This window comes from Parasteatoda tepidariorum, chromosome 9 (assembly GCF_043381705.1).
Source record: "Parasteatoda tepidariorum isolate YZ-2023 chromosome 9, CAS_Ptep_4.0, whole genome shotgun sequence".
Lineage (NCBI taxonomy): Eukaryota > Metazoa > Arthropoda > Arachnida > Araneae > Theridiidae > Parasteatoda > Parasteatoda tepidariorum.
The window spans coordinates 72,347,155-72,362,885 of NC_092212.1; positions in this window are offsets into that span (position 1 = coordinate 72,347,155).

Genomic DNA, 15,731 nt, shown 5'->3' on the forward strand with positions numbered 1-15,731 from the left:
TTTTATGGATTTGCACGAAAAAGAAATTTTATCTATTGATTTTAATTTTTAGTTTATTATTTTTATTTATTTAAATTACCATTGATTTAAAATTGTTTTCCTCTATAGAAACGCGCTTTAAAAGCACAAATATAAACAAAGCAAACACGGAGTTTCAGATAGCTTTGTGATCTTTGAGCCAGTAAAAAATAATTGAATGTGCAGTATAAGCTGAAACAGAACAGTTCACAGTTTTATTTGTAACAATGGCTAATGCTGAAGTCATGCGAGAAAATCATTTTCCGAACATTTCTGCCTAACGGAATAATTAAAATTTGTAAACGAGTTTTACTCTGAAGTTCTTAGAGATTTGACTGGGCGTTGTTTGACAAGGTCGGGCATAAGCATAATTTTATTAAAAAATGTACTAGGTAAAAATATATTCGACAAAAATATATTATTAGTGAGTTCAAGAAGAAAATTGAAAAACATAATAACAAGATAAAACATTTTTTATTTAAAATGTATTAGACAAATGCATAAAACTCGAAAATGAATGAAAATAACTTGATAATTAATATTTTTATTCATTTTGCAAAATAATTGCATTTCGAAAGCATTTTTTTTCCCTTTTATGAAAGCTTTCTGAGTTTTAGAAAAAAGTAACGATTTCATTCGACATTTCTGTCACAAATACTTGTACTTTTTCCTTAAAAAAGTAACGAAAGTACAAGTAAAAGTACTAAATTTAAAAAGTAACGAAGTACAAGTAAAAGTACGTACGTTTTACTTGTACCGGCGGTATAAGTAATGAAAGTAAAAGTACTGCCATATATGGTTGTAATCCTCAAATAATAAAATAATTTTCAAAATTATGGAAGTTAATTAAAATAATTAAATTAAATTAAATTAACATAAGGGTATAACAAGTTAAAATAAATTCAAAAGGTAGGAATTATTTTGTCAAATTAAACAGTTATTAAAACATCTTTCAATGCCCGAGTACCTAAAAATTTCCTTGTAACGTAGAAAAATAGATTTCGGTTGTCCTTTTTAAGTTTTCTTGTTGACAAACTATTCAAATTATTGGTGTTTGCATGATAACCAATCACTATTTGTAGAAAAAAAAATGCACACTTTACATAATAGAATATATTTATTTTAAAGAATATATAAGGCAATGTTGTTTATTCTTTAAACACAATTTATACAAAGTAAGATTCTTAAGGACCCCTTGAGTGACTGGGCCCCCCGGGCACTGTCCAGGTGTGCCCATGCGTAAAGACGGTACTGAATCTTTAATTCTCAACTATACATGCGTTTAAACAGAACAAAGCTAAATTGAATTCTACAATTTCGAAAAAATAAATTGGATGATTGATGATTTGCTAGAAATAAAAAATTAAGCAATCCATTTTTTAAAATTTATAACGGTGAAACAAGGAAATTCGTGTTCATCAACATACATTAAAAATAGTAATTATATTAAGATGTGAAATTCTGCATTTGCAATATTTTTTTAAGAATTAAAAAGGCAAATAGTCTATAGCTGCATGAGCAAAAATTTATTTTTGTAAATAAAGTAGTGGTAAAATATGCTTTCAATAAATTTTTTTGGATTTATAAATTTAATTTAAAATGATTGTATCAGCCAGTGCATATAAAGAAACTAAACCAGGGCTGCCAACTTTCTAGGCCTTCGGTAGAAATTTATTTTAGTGGTAGCTGTGTTTCGGTTTCTAAGGCATTATTTTTTACTAGGAGGCTTCGCCCCCTGCTCGTTGGCTCTCGCCAACCCCCGGAACTGGTTTCGCAGTTCATTTCGGATTGCTTCGCAATCCGATGCTCGATCGTTGGATACGTTCTTAAAGTCTAGCTTTTGTATACTTTTTTGAACACTGAAGTTCCGAAAACTTTTCACTGTAGAAAATTCTAAACCTGTGCATTTCAATATTAATTTGAAATTGAAAACAGTTCGCATATTTTTCTTAATCACACTATTCTAAATTTCAGTTGTTGAGAAAAGTAACTGTTGTAAGTTTTGTTTTAGAGGGCTAAAACCATGTGTTGTAAAACAATATGAAATAGTACTGAACGCCGGATGTAAAGACGNCTTCAATTAATTAATTAATTCCTAATTGAGTTTAAATTAAATATTGTCATGTTTTTAGTGCATGAATCTGAATTGAACAACCTGATAATGCTCACTCTGGTTATTGTTATCTGGTTGCTCACTACGTGCTCTTGCGCGCCGAATCCAATCAATTAAAAATGAAAACTGTTGCCAACGCGAGAAAAGAAATATCATCGGTTTTATTGATACATACGTATTAGCGTTTTATATAATATAGATAGGTTCATTTAAACTTATTTTCCACACCACTACATAGATTTAAAAGTACATATGAAACTCCTCTTTATTCCAGCTCTTTCATGGTGAAGCTTTTAAAATGTTGGCAACATTGCAAAGAATTCTGAAAGCTTTTGTTTTTAAATGTTTTCCACGCAATAAAATATTTTACACAAAGCGTAGTAGTCGGTAGGTTTGAACTAAACATATAATCCTAAATCAAGCATGATAATCACACGATGGTGTATTTAAGCTCTTTCAAACTGAAAAATATATTTCAGCATCTGAGAATAATGAAATTTTAATTTTACAATATTAAAAGTTGTAATGCATAGTCGTCTCATAAATAGCTGCCAACTTGTGGGGCCGTTGAGAAATAATTTATTTGGTGGTAGAAACATTAGCGTTTAGGAGCATTAAACCTTGAATTTCAAAGTTTCAAAAAATTTTTTAAACTACTACGACGAAACAATAATTTAAAAAAATATGAAGATAACATCTTTTTGTTGACTAATTATACTTATAAGCGTTTTAATAATTTCGGTTTTTGAAAATTAAAAAAAAAATAGTTTTCGCTTTACTGCCACTTTATAAAATCTTTTTCAACGACTGTACAACAGGCATGAAAGCGAGATGGAAAAAAGGAAACACTGGTAGTAGAACTATTTTAATAACAGACAATTTTCGGGAGGAGAATATCTATTCTTAACAATAACCAATTCATTGCTATTAATTTTTTCTCGGTGAAGAAGCAATTCTATTTTTAAATTGCACTCGTTGAAAAAAATTTGGTAGTTATGAATATTTTATTATTCTCGGAAAAAAAGCTATAAATCAGATTTATTTGTAACCATTTTTTACTCTTTTTCGTCGTGATATAGATATAAGCTTTTAGCCCTGCTGTACATGTTGGCAATTTTGCACATATGAAAACGTCAATTCAGCTTAAGAGCTAATTAACTACCACTTTTTTCATATGAAGTACTTCTTACATCACAGTGAATTGTTGCCCAAAATGCAATATCAAAACTACAGGATCATATATATGAAATAGGAGACTGGTGCTTGAAATGGAAAACTGCAGTAAACGCTGGAAAATCACAAATATTAATTATACAAAAAGGAAGAATTAAAATACTTCCACAACTTCAACCAAAAATGTTCAATATACCAATACCAATAGCTAAAAAAGCAAATTATCTTGGCTTTATAATCAATAGCAAACTAACCTGGAATGATCATATCAAAAGCACAATAGATAAAGTAAATGCAGCAATAATAGCCATACAACCATTAATATATAATCAGAACATGTCACTTAAACTGAAAAAGCTACTATATGCAGCAATGATCCTCCCAATACTTACCTATGCCTCACCTGCCTGGACAACTGAAGAAATTAAACCAATGCCAAAACAAGATACTTAGAAAAATAACCTGTGCAAGATGGTTCATCCGGAATACCAATATACATGCAGATCTCAAAATACCAACTCTATCACAGCATATATACAAGCTAAATGCAGATTTTTTCGATAAAGCCATAGAATGTAAAACAGCAAATTTTAATGAAATCTTTAAATTTGAAAATTATATCAAAGATAAAAACTACAGACCAATAGCTACACATTTCACCTCCGACGCCTCATATCATAACTATCAAAACAAATAATTTCATCAACCTTTCTGAAAATAACGTTTCCTCATGCTGATACATACCTGCCAACTTTTAATCCTTTCGAAGATGATTTTCCCCCGTGGTAGTAAAATAGAATTCAAATTACAATTTTGTGCTGAAACATAGCTGTATTTAAGCGAAGTCCTACAACTCATACTCATACTCATATGTGTTGGCTATCTTAGCGTCAGCCCCGCTAGGGGCTCTAACTAATTCATCTGAGTGGAAATAAATAATAAATCGCCGAAGCGCAACTGAAAGGTGAAAGTTGGGGTTCAGTATCTTTTACTGAGAGAAAATTAAAATGAAGTATTGTGATTGAACAAACAAGTTTAAGAGAAAGAAGAGGTTTTGTGGCAGACTGCCTCGCCTCCCTTCGAGGTATTACCCCCGAGCTTCTCAGGTGCACAGTAGCCACATAGCCTTAGAGAAAGGAGAAATACATAATAAATGCGCAAGATTATTTACAAGTATTTACAGCTATTTACAAAATTTACGGGACAAAACTCCGTCGGACAGGAAAAAGGCGGTTGCCGGGCTATATTTTATGTTGTCTTTGATGAGTTCAAAATCAAAATTTTTAAAGTAATTGCACGTATGACAAGAGAGTGCATCTCTGAAGAAACTTGCACATAGTTCAGCTATGTGCTCATCTATTTTGTTTATTTTTAACTCTCGTCTTAGATCTTTCATTCTCATGGATCTGGGGGCTCCAGTGATATATCTGAGGAATTTATTTTGAGTAATCTCCAGTTTCTTTTTTTGAGTAACAGTGGTTGAGCTTCATGCAGGGGCTGCGTAGAAGTCCTACAACTATATTGCACATTAATATATATGCTTCATTTTTATAAAAATAGTGGTGGTCAAAAAGATTTTAAATGAAGTTTATAAATGCAAGGAATATATTGAAAACATACATTTTACTACCACTTTAAATATAGAAATAAAATTTTACGTCAAATGCGTAAAAGTTGGCTGGTATGCTGATACAATTCTGAGCAACTCCAAAATCGAACAAACACAATTATAGAGCAAGCTGCTCATTTTATTTTTTTCTTCCTTTTTAGTTATTCAAGCAAAGTGCTTGAAACATTCATTAAAGCAACTCCACTTCCTGCTTACCTCAATGCTCGACCAAAACAGTGTTAAAATTGTAGATGAATGGGATAGGGGTCGCTTCGCGACCCAGGTGCCCAATAAAATCAAAACACTAGGACTGGGAAAATGCAATATCAGCGAGGTCATGGGTTTATAAAAATGGTGGCGATTGTACATTGTGAATTCTGTTCGGGTGCTTTTGTTCTACTCTTTATTTTAACTAAAAGTAGTCCAAAACGAGCCCTTATTTTAACCCCTTGCTCTGAGAGCTGGGATAGCCTGGTTGGTAGGGCACTGGACCCATGTCTAAGAGGTCATGGGTTCGGTCCCGGGCGGCCGAAGATTCCTCGTGTGATTGACGCAAGTTAAATCTGTCGTGTCACAAAGTCCTCCATGTCCCCATAGCAAATCATACCTCTGAGGTACTGATACAGGAGTTTCCTTGTCTTCTGGATTGGGTTCAAAATTACAAGGCTACGGAGTTGAACGTTAGTAGTTGTAAACCCGAAATTGGGCCGGCTGTTCAACGACGGTTATAAAATAAAAAAAGTAAATAAAACCATTTGCTCTCGAAATGTGCCTCTCAGGAACCATAAATAACCTACCACCATAATACCATAAATACTAATGCTTAGTTACCACTTTATTTAATGGTATCTATGTGTTATATACTAATTGTGCAAACTGAAGCTTGTTTTCCCTGTAAACTCTTAGTGGTTATATTTCCCCCCCTCGAGTGCGAAGGGTTGCTGTTGTAGACGCATACCTGTTCCTGTTTTCCAGTGGGGCCATCTATGGCCAAGAATTCGACTTCTGCCACACCATATGTTGCACCCGTTGTGCGAAGGGTTAAAATATAAAAGTGAGTCGGATTAGTAAGGACACCACCACATATTGTACCTTTCATATCGAAGAAGCTCAACCACAGTTATTGGTTGTTTTTAATGCCAATGTTTTAATACCATACAATCCAACATTTGCGACTTTAGTGAAATATTTTTACCTCTTGTAAGAACTGAAGTTTTATAAAACCAATATATTTTGTTTAGAGCTTCTCTTAGAACTGAAGCTACCAATTTTCAGGAAGATTTTATTTTTAAATTTAAAATAATAGTAACTTTTTCTTTTAAGCTCATAAATTTTACTTAAAATGATTTTAATTCCAACTGTAAAATGATTAAATTAAACATATATACAAATTCAAGATTATTATGTGTTGGTGTGATTAAGATGTAGCAAAATATTTGTCTATAATTAGTTTTTCAATTTACATTATATTACCTCTTCACAAAATAATCTTCGGAAAGAGCAAAAGTTAGTAGATTTGTGAAGTACATGACGGATGGTCTATCTGATCTTCATATCTGCTTAAATAATTCATGTTTGTTGGTGTTGACAAAGCTGATTTATTAAAATATTAATGTATTACTCTAGGACTAGGAAAATTATTTTTTGAAACGACAGAAATTCGATGGTAATTGGAGGACGTGCAATATTTTTATATATCCCCTTTTTAAACAAATTTCCGTACAGGGAAAATATCTGGCTAGGTATCTTTCAGAGTGAAAAACAATACCTTGTTACTATTTTCAGTAACTGGCCAAATCATTAGACGCATTATAAGATTCTATATAATATCTTCATTATCTGGATCTTAATTAATAGGTGATACTATACAGCTTTATTATTTTTACGCGGCTGAAACCGGTTTGTACTTGTTTAAGTTCGTGCATTAATTGGTTAACATTGTGATGCAATACGTTAAAAATAAATACGAATAGAAAGTGTATAGAAAATCTCCTCATTAAAAACCCATTACATGTATCTTTAAATATAAAAGTATTGCATATAAACTCGTGCAAAACATGTAATAATCAAAACACTACAATGCGTGTTATAATTTGGTTTAATTATTATAATATACTAATATAATACCTGATATAATAAATATTCTAAGTTTATATAATATATAGTTAAATTTATTCTATGGTCGAATTTACATACCCTCCAACTTAGGAGGATTTTGAAAATAATTCTTTCTAATGGTAGCGAACCAAAGTAGAAATTTTTAAAGCAAATGGATCTCTCATAAAACTTTTATCAGAACTTAAGAATCTAGCCATATGGCCTGCACTTTTATAAGTAATAATGGACAAGTTACGCGAAAATTAATTTTTTTTTAAATATTAGGACATTAATTTTGCTACCGTCAGAAAAGAAGATTTCCGAAACTACGGAAATTCCGTAGCAGTTGGAGGGTATGAATTTATATTATATATTGTCTAATTTAACCAATTGATGCACGAACGCAAACACGTAAAACCGGTTTAAATCGCGTTAAAACAATAAAGCTACATAGTATCAGGGGTGAAAGCGAGACGGAAAAGGGGAAAGGCTGGTAGTAAAACCATTTCAGTTATAGCTAGTTTTGGGGAGGAGTTTACTTATTCTTTTTTTAAATTTTTCAACAATCTCTACTTTATCTTGGAAAAAAAGCAGTTTTATATATATGCCAGAATTATAAAAGAAATCTTGATAGTTACAGATATTTCATTTTTTTCGAAAAAAATGCTGGAATGAAATGTTTTACGTACCAGGTTTTTCTCTTTTCCGTCTTGCTATATAAGGGCTTTCACCCATGCATAGTATTACCTGATAATTAAGATTTTACATAGAATTTTATCATGCGTCGAATAAATTGGTCAGGTACTGTATTATAAAATTAAACCATTTTTACAGCTCCTAATAAAAATATAACATTTTTTACACACAAAAATCCTCCTACATAAACTTTAAAATAAAAATATGGATTTGTAGCGTAAATGTCACTTTTGCATCCTTTTGTCCAGGATTATCCCGAAATAGAATTGTATCTCCCTCACCCCTCACCAGTGACATTTCCCCCTCCACCCTCAATGGGTCAACGTTTACTCATCCCTGCTCCAGTCACTGTCCCAGACGAGGAGTATTGATTTGTTCTAGAATGAAAGTGTTCTAGCGCTTTTTAGCTTTCTTGTGCGTTTTACTTTATGTAAGAATAACAAATTTCGACTCAGTAAATGTATCTTTTTCATTCTTATTGGTATTCGAGTTGGCGTTTTTGTGTAAAGGATTTAAAACAGTATAATTAAGTCCACATATGCATTTGATTTATTTTTATTTAAATAATTATTTAATCAGTTTTTTAGCATTACATTAATTTTAGAGTGTAATTTGTGCAATGTTATCAAATATTATTAGCTGAAATAATAGCAGATGATAAAGTAATTGAAACAAATTTCGTATTTGAGCATGATTTAAAAAAAAAATGGTGGTAAAGTTAAAAGAAATAAAACTATTTCGGTATATTTTTATATTTTCTTCTTTCCCCCCCCCCGCATTTTATTGTTGCTTCGCATCAAAATGAATGCGTCAAAGTTTATGAATATAAATGCAAAATCTCGAGTTTCCAAATTTGTTAATCATATGGTTTTAATTATTTTATACGGTGGGGATCACTTTTTTTTATGCAGGACAGAATAATTTTTCGCATTTATAAAGTGATTTTCTTTATTTAAAGTACGAAGATGAATATTTGTATTTATTAATTTTTTAACGAGCATATTATTAAAAAGAGCTTTTAAGACAACCACGTAAAAAAAAAAGCTTACTTTATATATATCTGTGATGTTTTTCATTTGTTTGCGCCTATTGTTTGTTTTTGTGGTTACTATTCTCTGAAACAGAAGCAATACCCAATACTAGTATATTTAATAACTAATTGTTGCATATGTCTATCCGTTACCTATGCTCATAGTTTTCGTTTCGGTAGGCTTTAACAATCCGATGGTGACATCGGAATATTGATCGAAATAAAAACTACGTCTGCATAATATGCATAGTCACTAGTAAATATTTATTTACTTACAGAATTTATATGGAAAAAAAAAAGTGGTAGCACAACGGTTTCATTATTAGGATTTATTTTTCCAAACGAGATACATACCTGCCAACTTTTAATCCCTTCCATTATGATTTTTTCCAGTGGTATTAAAATGGAATTAAACTTTAAATTTTAAGCCAGAAAATACGTTGTATTTGAAAAAGCTTAAGCTGACAACCATGATAGCAACACATATCAATATATATGCTTAAGTTTATAAAGTATAGTGGTGATCAAAATCATTTAAAAATTAAGTTCATAAAAGAAAAAGTAGTATATATTTACTACCACTTTAAATATAAAAATAAAATTTTACGCCAAATGCGTAAAAGTTGGCAGGTATGGAGATAGATTGACCTCCATGTAACATTAACATACCTGCAAACTTTTACGCATTTGGCGTAAAATTTTATTTTTATATTTAAAGTGGTAGTAAATATATACTATCTTTTTCCTTTATAAACTAAATTTTAAATGATTTTGATCACCACCATTCTTAAAAAAATTAAGCATATATATTAATATGTGTTAATCATGGTAGGCAGCTTAATCTCTTTCAAATGTAACGTATTTTTTTGCTTAAAATTTAAATTTTTATTCCATTTTAATACCACTGGGAATAATCATAATGGAATGGAAGGGATTAAAAGTTGTCAGGTATGCATTAATAATATGAACTTTAGTATCTATATGTGAAGTTATGACTTTGTGCTTTTTCATGTTAAAGTTGTAGGTAACAAAAGTACCCACTTAATATAAACAAATATACTATCACATTTTTCAATATCTAGATGTTTTTTAACCTTAGATGACTTATCACTATTAAAACCACTTTTTATGGGCCCGAATGAAACATATTTAGCAAGGACATTAATTGTTCTATTTGTGTTGTTTACAACAGATTATATGTAGATACAGATTCTTACGATATAGGTTTTTCTAATAGAAATTTTCACAACAATCTATATAACATTTTACAATTCTGATTTCGATAAGTGAATATTTTATATTTAAATTGATTATAATAGTTAGGAGGTTTTAAAACAGAATAATATATGTTCACCACAAATTATTTTTATTTCTGCCCTAGTGATGATTTTCGACATATTTCAAGATTATGAAAATAATTGGTGTTTAAATAGCAATATTATTTATTGATTTTGGTTTAAAGTTATAATTTTTTTCCTAATCTTTGATATAAAATTGATATTTATATAAATGTGTATATGAGCTTATTTATATTTTTTAACAGATTAGTTTATTTTGAACAGTTGAAAATATTTTTAAAATTTATTACAGTTATTAACATGTTGAATGCCATGGGGATCACCGGTGATCGGCACTGAGTTTGCTCGTTGTGCAAAATGGGGTCACCGTTGACCGACGAAGCCAAGATTATTAGAAACACAGAATTCGAGTAAATTTTTAATTTTTTTATATTATTATCGTTACTAAAATGGTTTGAAGAAATTAATGCAATATGGAACACGCAAAAATAGTTTTATTTATATTCACAGAGATGCCAACTTTCTCCGGACAGCGACTAAATATTTTCAAGTGGTAGTTTATTAATTGTGATTCTTGGTTTAATAAATTCAATTTAGTGAATTTTTATCCACCACTATTTCTTTATTCACTATTTCTATATTCACATTATGTCATGCTAAACCTTTTCAAAAACTATCAAAATCTGGCAAATTTAGTTTGAAGTTATTTACTGCTTGGCCAGACGGGCAAGCTATGTGAAATTAGCGTTCAACGTGTTAAAAAAAATTTCTTAGGAAATTTTTTTTTGATTCAGTAAATTGATTATTATAATTATCATAAAAAATATTTAAAGGAATTATTATCTATTTTATTGTTCTATATGTCACAGTCATTATGATTAACGAAAAAAAAACCATTACAATCTTTGAATTTTCTTTTTTTGTTCTAAATGTAACATTCAATTAATGAAATTTATTTTTCATGTTAGAATAACCTTACGGAGTGGTAAAAATTATACTAAATTAAATGTGAAAGCGTCAAATAATGTAATAATTGATACAAATAAATTGGAAAATGAATAAATACTATAGTTTTGAAAATTTACATTTTAATCAAGATAAACCAGACATATTATGTTTGTTTGAACTTGATGTTGAGACAAACTTGTGTTGAGTTCACTGCCTGGCTCAAACATTTCTATAAACAAACCGAATTTCTTTATTCCTGAGAATCAATCCCTGCGTAAAGATAAACAAGAAGTTACCAAACATAATATTGTCTAAATAATAGCATCTGGATACGTTCAAAATAAAAATGAAAACGTTAAAAATGACAAGCACCCGATTGTGATTAATAAAACCATCTTTTTAGATGTGGACACAGGTAGAGCTTTAAAAAATAATCCCAACTGAAATTTTTGAAAAGAATTTGTAAATGTAAAACAAACAAAAGGTAATTTGCAACTTACAACTTAAACTAGGGAAGTGTGACTCGCCAATTTTGAAATAAACTAGTGGGATGTATGCCTTATGAGGAATAATTTTAGGGAGCAACATTCGTTTTGGCCCATAGAAAGTCTTGTGTGAGATAAAAAATAATTCAATATATAGAAAAATCGGCATTTTATTACTTCAATGCAGACTATTAGTTATTGTAATTGTCTCATACTATACTCCAATTAATTTTGTGGTACTTTTACGTACTATATAATGAATATTTATTGTACTATTGTATTGTTATGTTATTTTTGTATTGTTATGTTTGTATTGTATTGTTGTGTTTATACTATATAATGAATACCAATTAATTTATAATTAATTAACAACTAATTAATAATTAACTTTCTGATTAATTTAATTATTAGCAAATTAATTAATTATCTAATTAATTACAAATTAATTGGAGTATGAGATAATTGCAATAACTAATAGTCTGCACTGAAGTAATAAAATACCGATTTTTCTATATATTGAATTATTTTTTATCTCTCACAGGACCTTCTGTGGGTCGAAACGAATGTTGCCCCCTAAAATTATTCCTCATAAGGCATACATCCTACTAGTTTATTTCAAAATTGGCAAGTCACACTTCCTTAGTTTCCCTTGTTAGCCAAACTTGCACTTTAAATTTAAAAATTGGAAAAATGTCAGTCGAAATTTATATTTCAAATACTGATTTACGTTACGACATATTGAGTTTAAAAGCTTGTATTGGATGGATTTCAATTACTGATTGATTGTGCTAAACAAGTTGCAATGCAAAATTTAAAAAAAAAAAAAGAAAGAAAAAAAAAAGATAATTTTTACTGATTATAAAAGCAACTTGTCCTTTCACATTTTTTTGAAATCCAGGTTAAAGATTGCAATAGTAGTACTGATAAAGGAAATAAAGTTAAAAATAAAGAAAATAAAGTTTAAAAAAAGAAATATCAAAACACTACATGATATAGAAATACAAACGAAAGAAATATCAAATCAAATAGCAATGAACAAAATAGGGAAAATATTCTTGAGAATGTTAAAAAAAATAAAGTTTTGGACATAAAAATAAGAATTTAAAAAATGCAAACAAAGTAAATTTGAAGAAAAGAATGGATTTAAAAAAAAAAATAATTCAAATTGTAAAACTGAAAATAAACTTGAATTTTTCAATTATTCTTGAGATTGATTATGATAATGGGGCATTTTCAGAGTCGGGTAGATGGAAAATCACCAATTCGAGAGAGTTAAAAAAAAAAAAAAATCCAACTTCATTTGCAAATATTTTGTATCGACATGACAAATAATAAATAAAGTGAAATAAAAAAATGGTTCATTAAAGGTCGATAATCGAGTAATATTAATTTAGATATCTCCAAATTTAATAATATTTTTCTGGATAAAGGGTTAACTAAACGTAAACAAGGACCATACATAATTCTTGAAAAAAATTTTGATGTTAGTTACAAAATGTTAACAAAGGAAATTTAGAGAAAAATGAAATAAAAAAAGGGACTTTGGGGAGCTGCATTTTCGGAACCAGGTCGATGGAAAATCACCTATTCAAGTTATAGAAATTTTTTTTCTCTCCAACTACAGGAAATTTTATGAAATTTGCAAATATTTTGCTAATTTTATGACAAATATGAAAGGTAAATAATAAAGTGAAATTAAAAAAAATGGTCTACTAAAGTTCGGCAATCGAGTAATATTAATCTATACATCGTCAAATTTAATAATATTTTTACCGGATAAAGGGTTAACTAAGCGTAAACAAGGACCATACAAAATTCTCGAAAAAATTTTGATGTTAATTATAAAATAAATATGTAAAGAACATTCAAAATAAAGAAAATATAGAAATAGTACATGTATCTAAATTGCGAAGGTACCATTCGTCTGATTAACAACAATTATCTCTAGAGTAATTAATAAATGTAATAATTTTAATACTAATGTGGTTTAATTATATAAAAGGAATTAATTTAATTTTTAATGTATATTTTATATTAAATTTGATGCTTTAGTGGTTTTTCAATGTTTCATGTAAAATTTAATTAAAAAAAGCATAAAAAAATCCCCCACCGAATATGACTTGTCAAAACATGATTTGGAGGAACATATTCCTAATATTCTGGAAGATCCGACCCTTTCAAATTTTCCTAAGAGTTCAGCGTTTACTCTTATCTGACAAAAAATATGGTGCGATCTTAGTTTCTTTTTCTCTGTTTGTGGGCAACACCAGAAATAGATAAATTTTTTAAATGTATATCTTAAATTTGAAACTAGGATCTTCCAGCCCGACATTGCTGAAATTTGGGACTGTTTTCCTCTTTATGGGAATTACAGCCCTTTATCCAGAAAAAAGTCTGTAAAAATACTGAAGTCACTAACTTCAGATTGAATTTTTTTTTCTTCAGACAACTGCAATTTTTATAATACATGTGTTTGAATATTTGCTTATTAAAGAATTGAAAGTTGTATAGATGAAGAATGGTATTTATCGGCGAAAGACTATTATCAAGAAAAATAAACAAATGACTTAGAGCTGACTAGTCAAGTATTAAAATTTTAATTTTAAAATTCAATTGAAAAGTAAGTCTCTGCAAACATTAATTTTTCAGTAAATTGTGCGACAAATTAGTAGATTGGTCTTCAGAAAAAGAATGTTTCAATTCATTCTGTCGTGAAATGGCTTCTTTCTTTGCAGTACCTAATTGTTTTAAATTTTAATCATTTTTACAAAATAATGTTTTTTTACAATTCATATTACTTATATTGCTTGAATGTTAATATTAAAAATGTTAGTTTTTTCATACTAATTGTGCTTCTAACATAGGGAAAGTATCGCAAATGGATGTTTTTTTTTGAAAACTTTTAGTTGGTAATTAAAATTTTGGGGGAGAAGGGATATAACATAAAAAATCTTAAACAATATTTTTATGTTATTTCTTTATCTAAATTCTCGTTCTCAATTTATTACTCAAAATTAAGCGCTTTCTCCCTCTTTATTAGTCACGTCCTAATTCTTATTCTATTTTTGGATTAAAGCTTGAATCAACGTTTTAAATTGTTCCCTTTACTAACTGTAAGAACTATATTATTCCCTCGACCTATTTTATAGACCAATTGTAATTACTAACAATTCCCTTTTTGAATGTGACGTGAAAGTTCTTCGGGACTTATTTGTAAGGTTTTCCCTAGCTTTTGAGAGAGAAGCACTTCGATTTTTAGCTCTCATACAATGATTTCTTAATAAAAACTTTTATTTTGCTTTGACACGCCCGTTTATTACTCCTCTGCCACGCAGCATTAATTAATTAGTTATATGCTAATATTTACTAAGATCCATTGTGTAAGGTGCCATAACAAGGCTACTTTCTCACTTTAGATAGATATCGAACTGAAGGGGAAGGATATTTTCTCCAGATTCCTGTACTAGTCAGCACACAACCACGGGACTTTCGATTCCACGGATTTTACGAGCGCGTACGTACATGCACTCAGTGGGTCTTGGAGGAGTCGAGGATTGATTGGAGTCCGATTCTCTAATCACTGGGCTATCACGGCTCAGTTATAATTTAAAACGTGTTGAATAGTTTGTCATGCGTTAAGTATTTTAGAATAATTTTGTGTTTTCATTGAAATGAAAACTTAATTACGAAGTTATTATTTTTGATCCTTTCTAAAATGGTTGCATAAATTTTAAACATAAACGGTGCTATTCTGCCTCATAGTGTCATAACAATTATTAGTGATGAAACTTGCCTTTTTAGAGCAGTAACATATGTATATATATATTTCACGATACTCAAGTTATGGGTCAAGAGATGCATGAGGAAATAGAAGGGCACATAAAGGAGCATTGCAGTTAGTTTTCTATCTTATCTCCTCACAAAGAAGGAAGTAATTTTAATACTTCAGTTGCCTACTATGCTTAAATGTCCCAAAGTCATATTTATAGTGATTTGAAAACAACAATCACGATGAAGTTTCTTGAAAATAGTTAAAATTTAAATCAAAGTACTTCTGCGCAGACAACAGTTAGATGGGGAAAAGATTTGGTTAATGCATCAAGTAAAACAAAGGCGTCGGTATTGTGGAGGGGTGCAGTACATACTGCTTGGTCACAATTTTGAAAGGTGACCAAGCTGGTGGTCAATAAAGATTTCTTTCCTATAAGGCAACAACATGATGCATTGTTAATATTTTTATGTAAATGGAAACAATAACATGAAC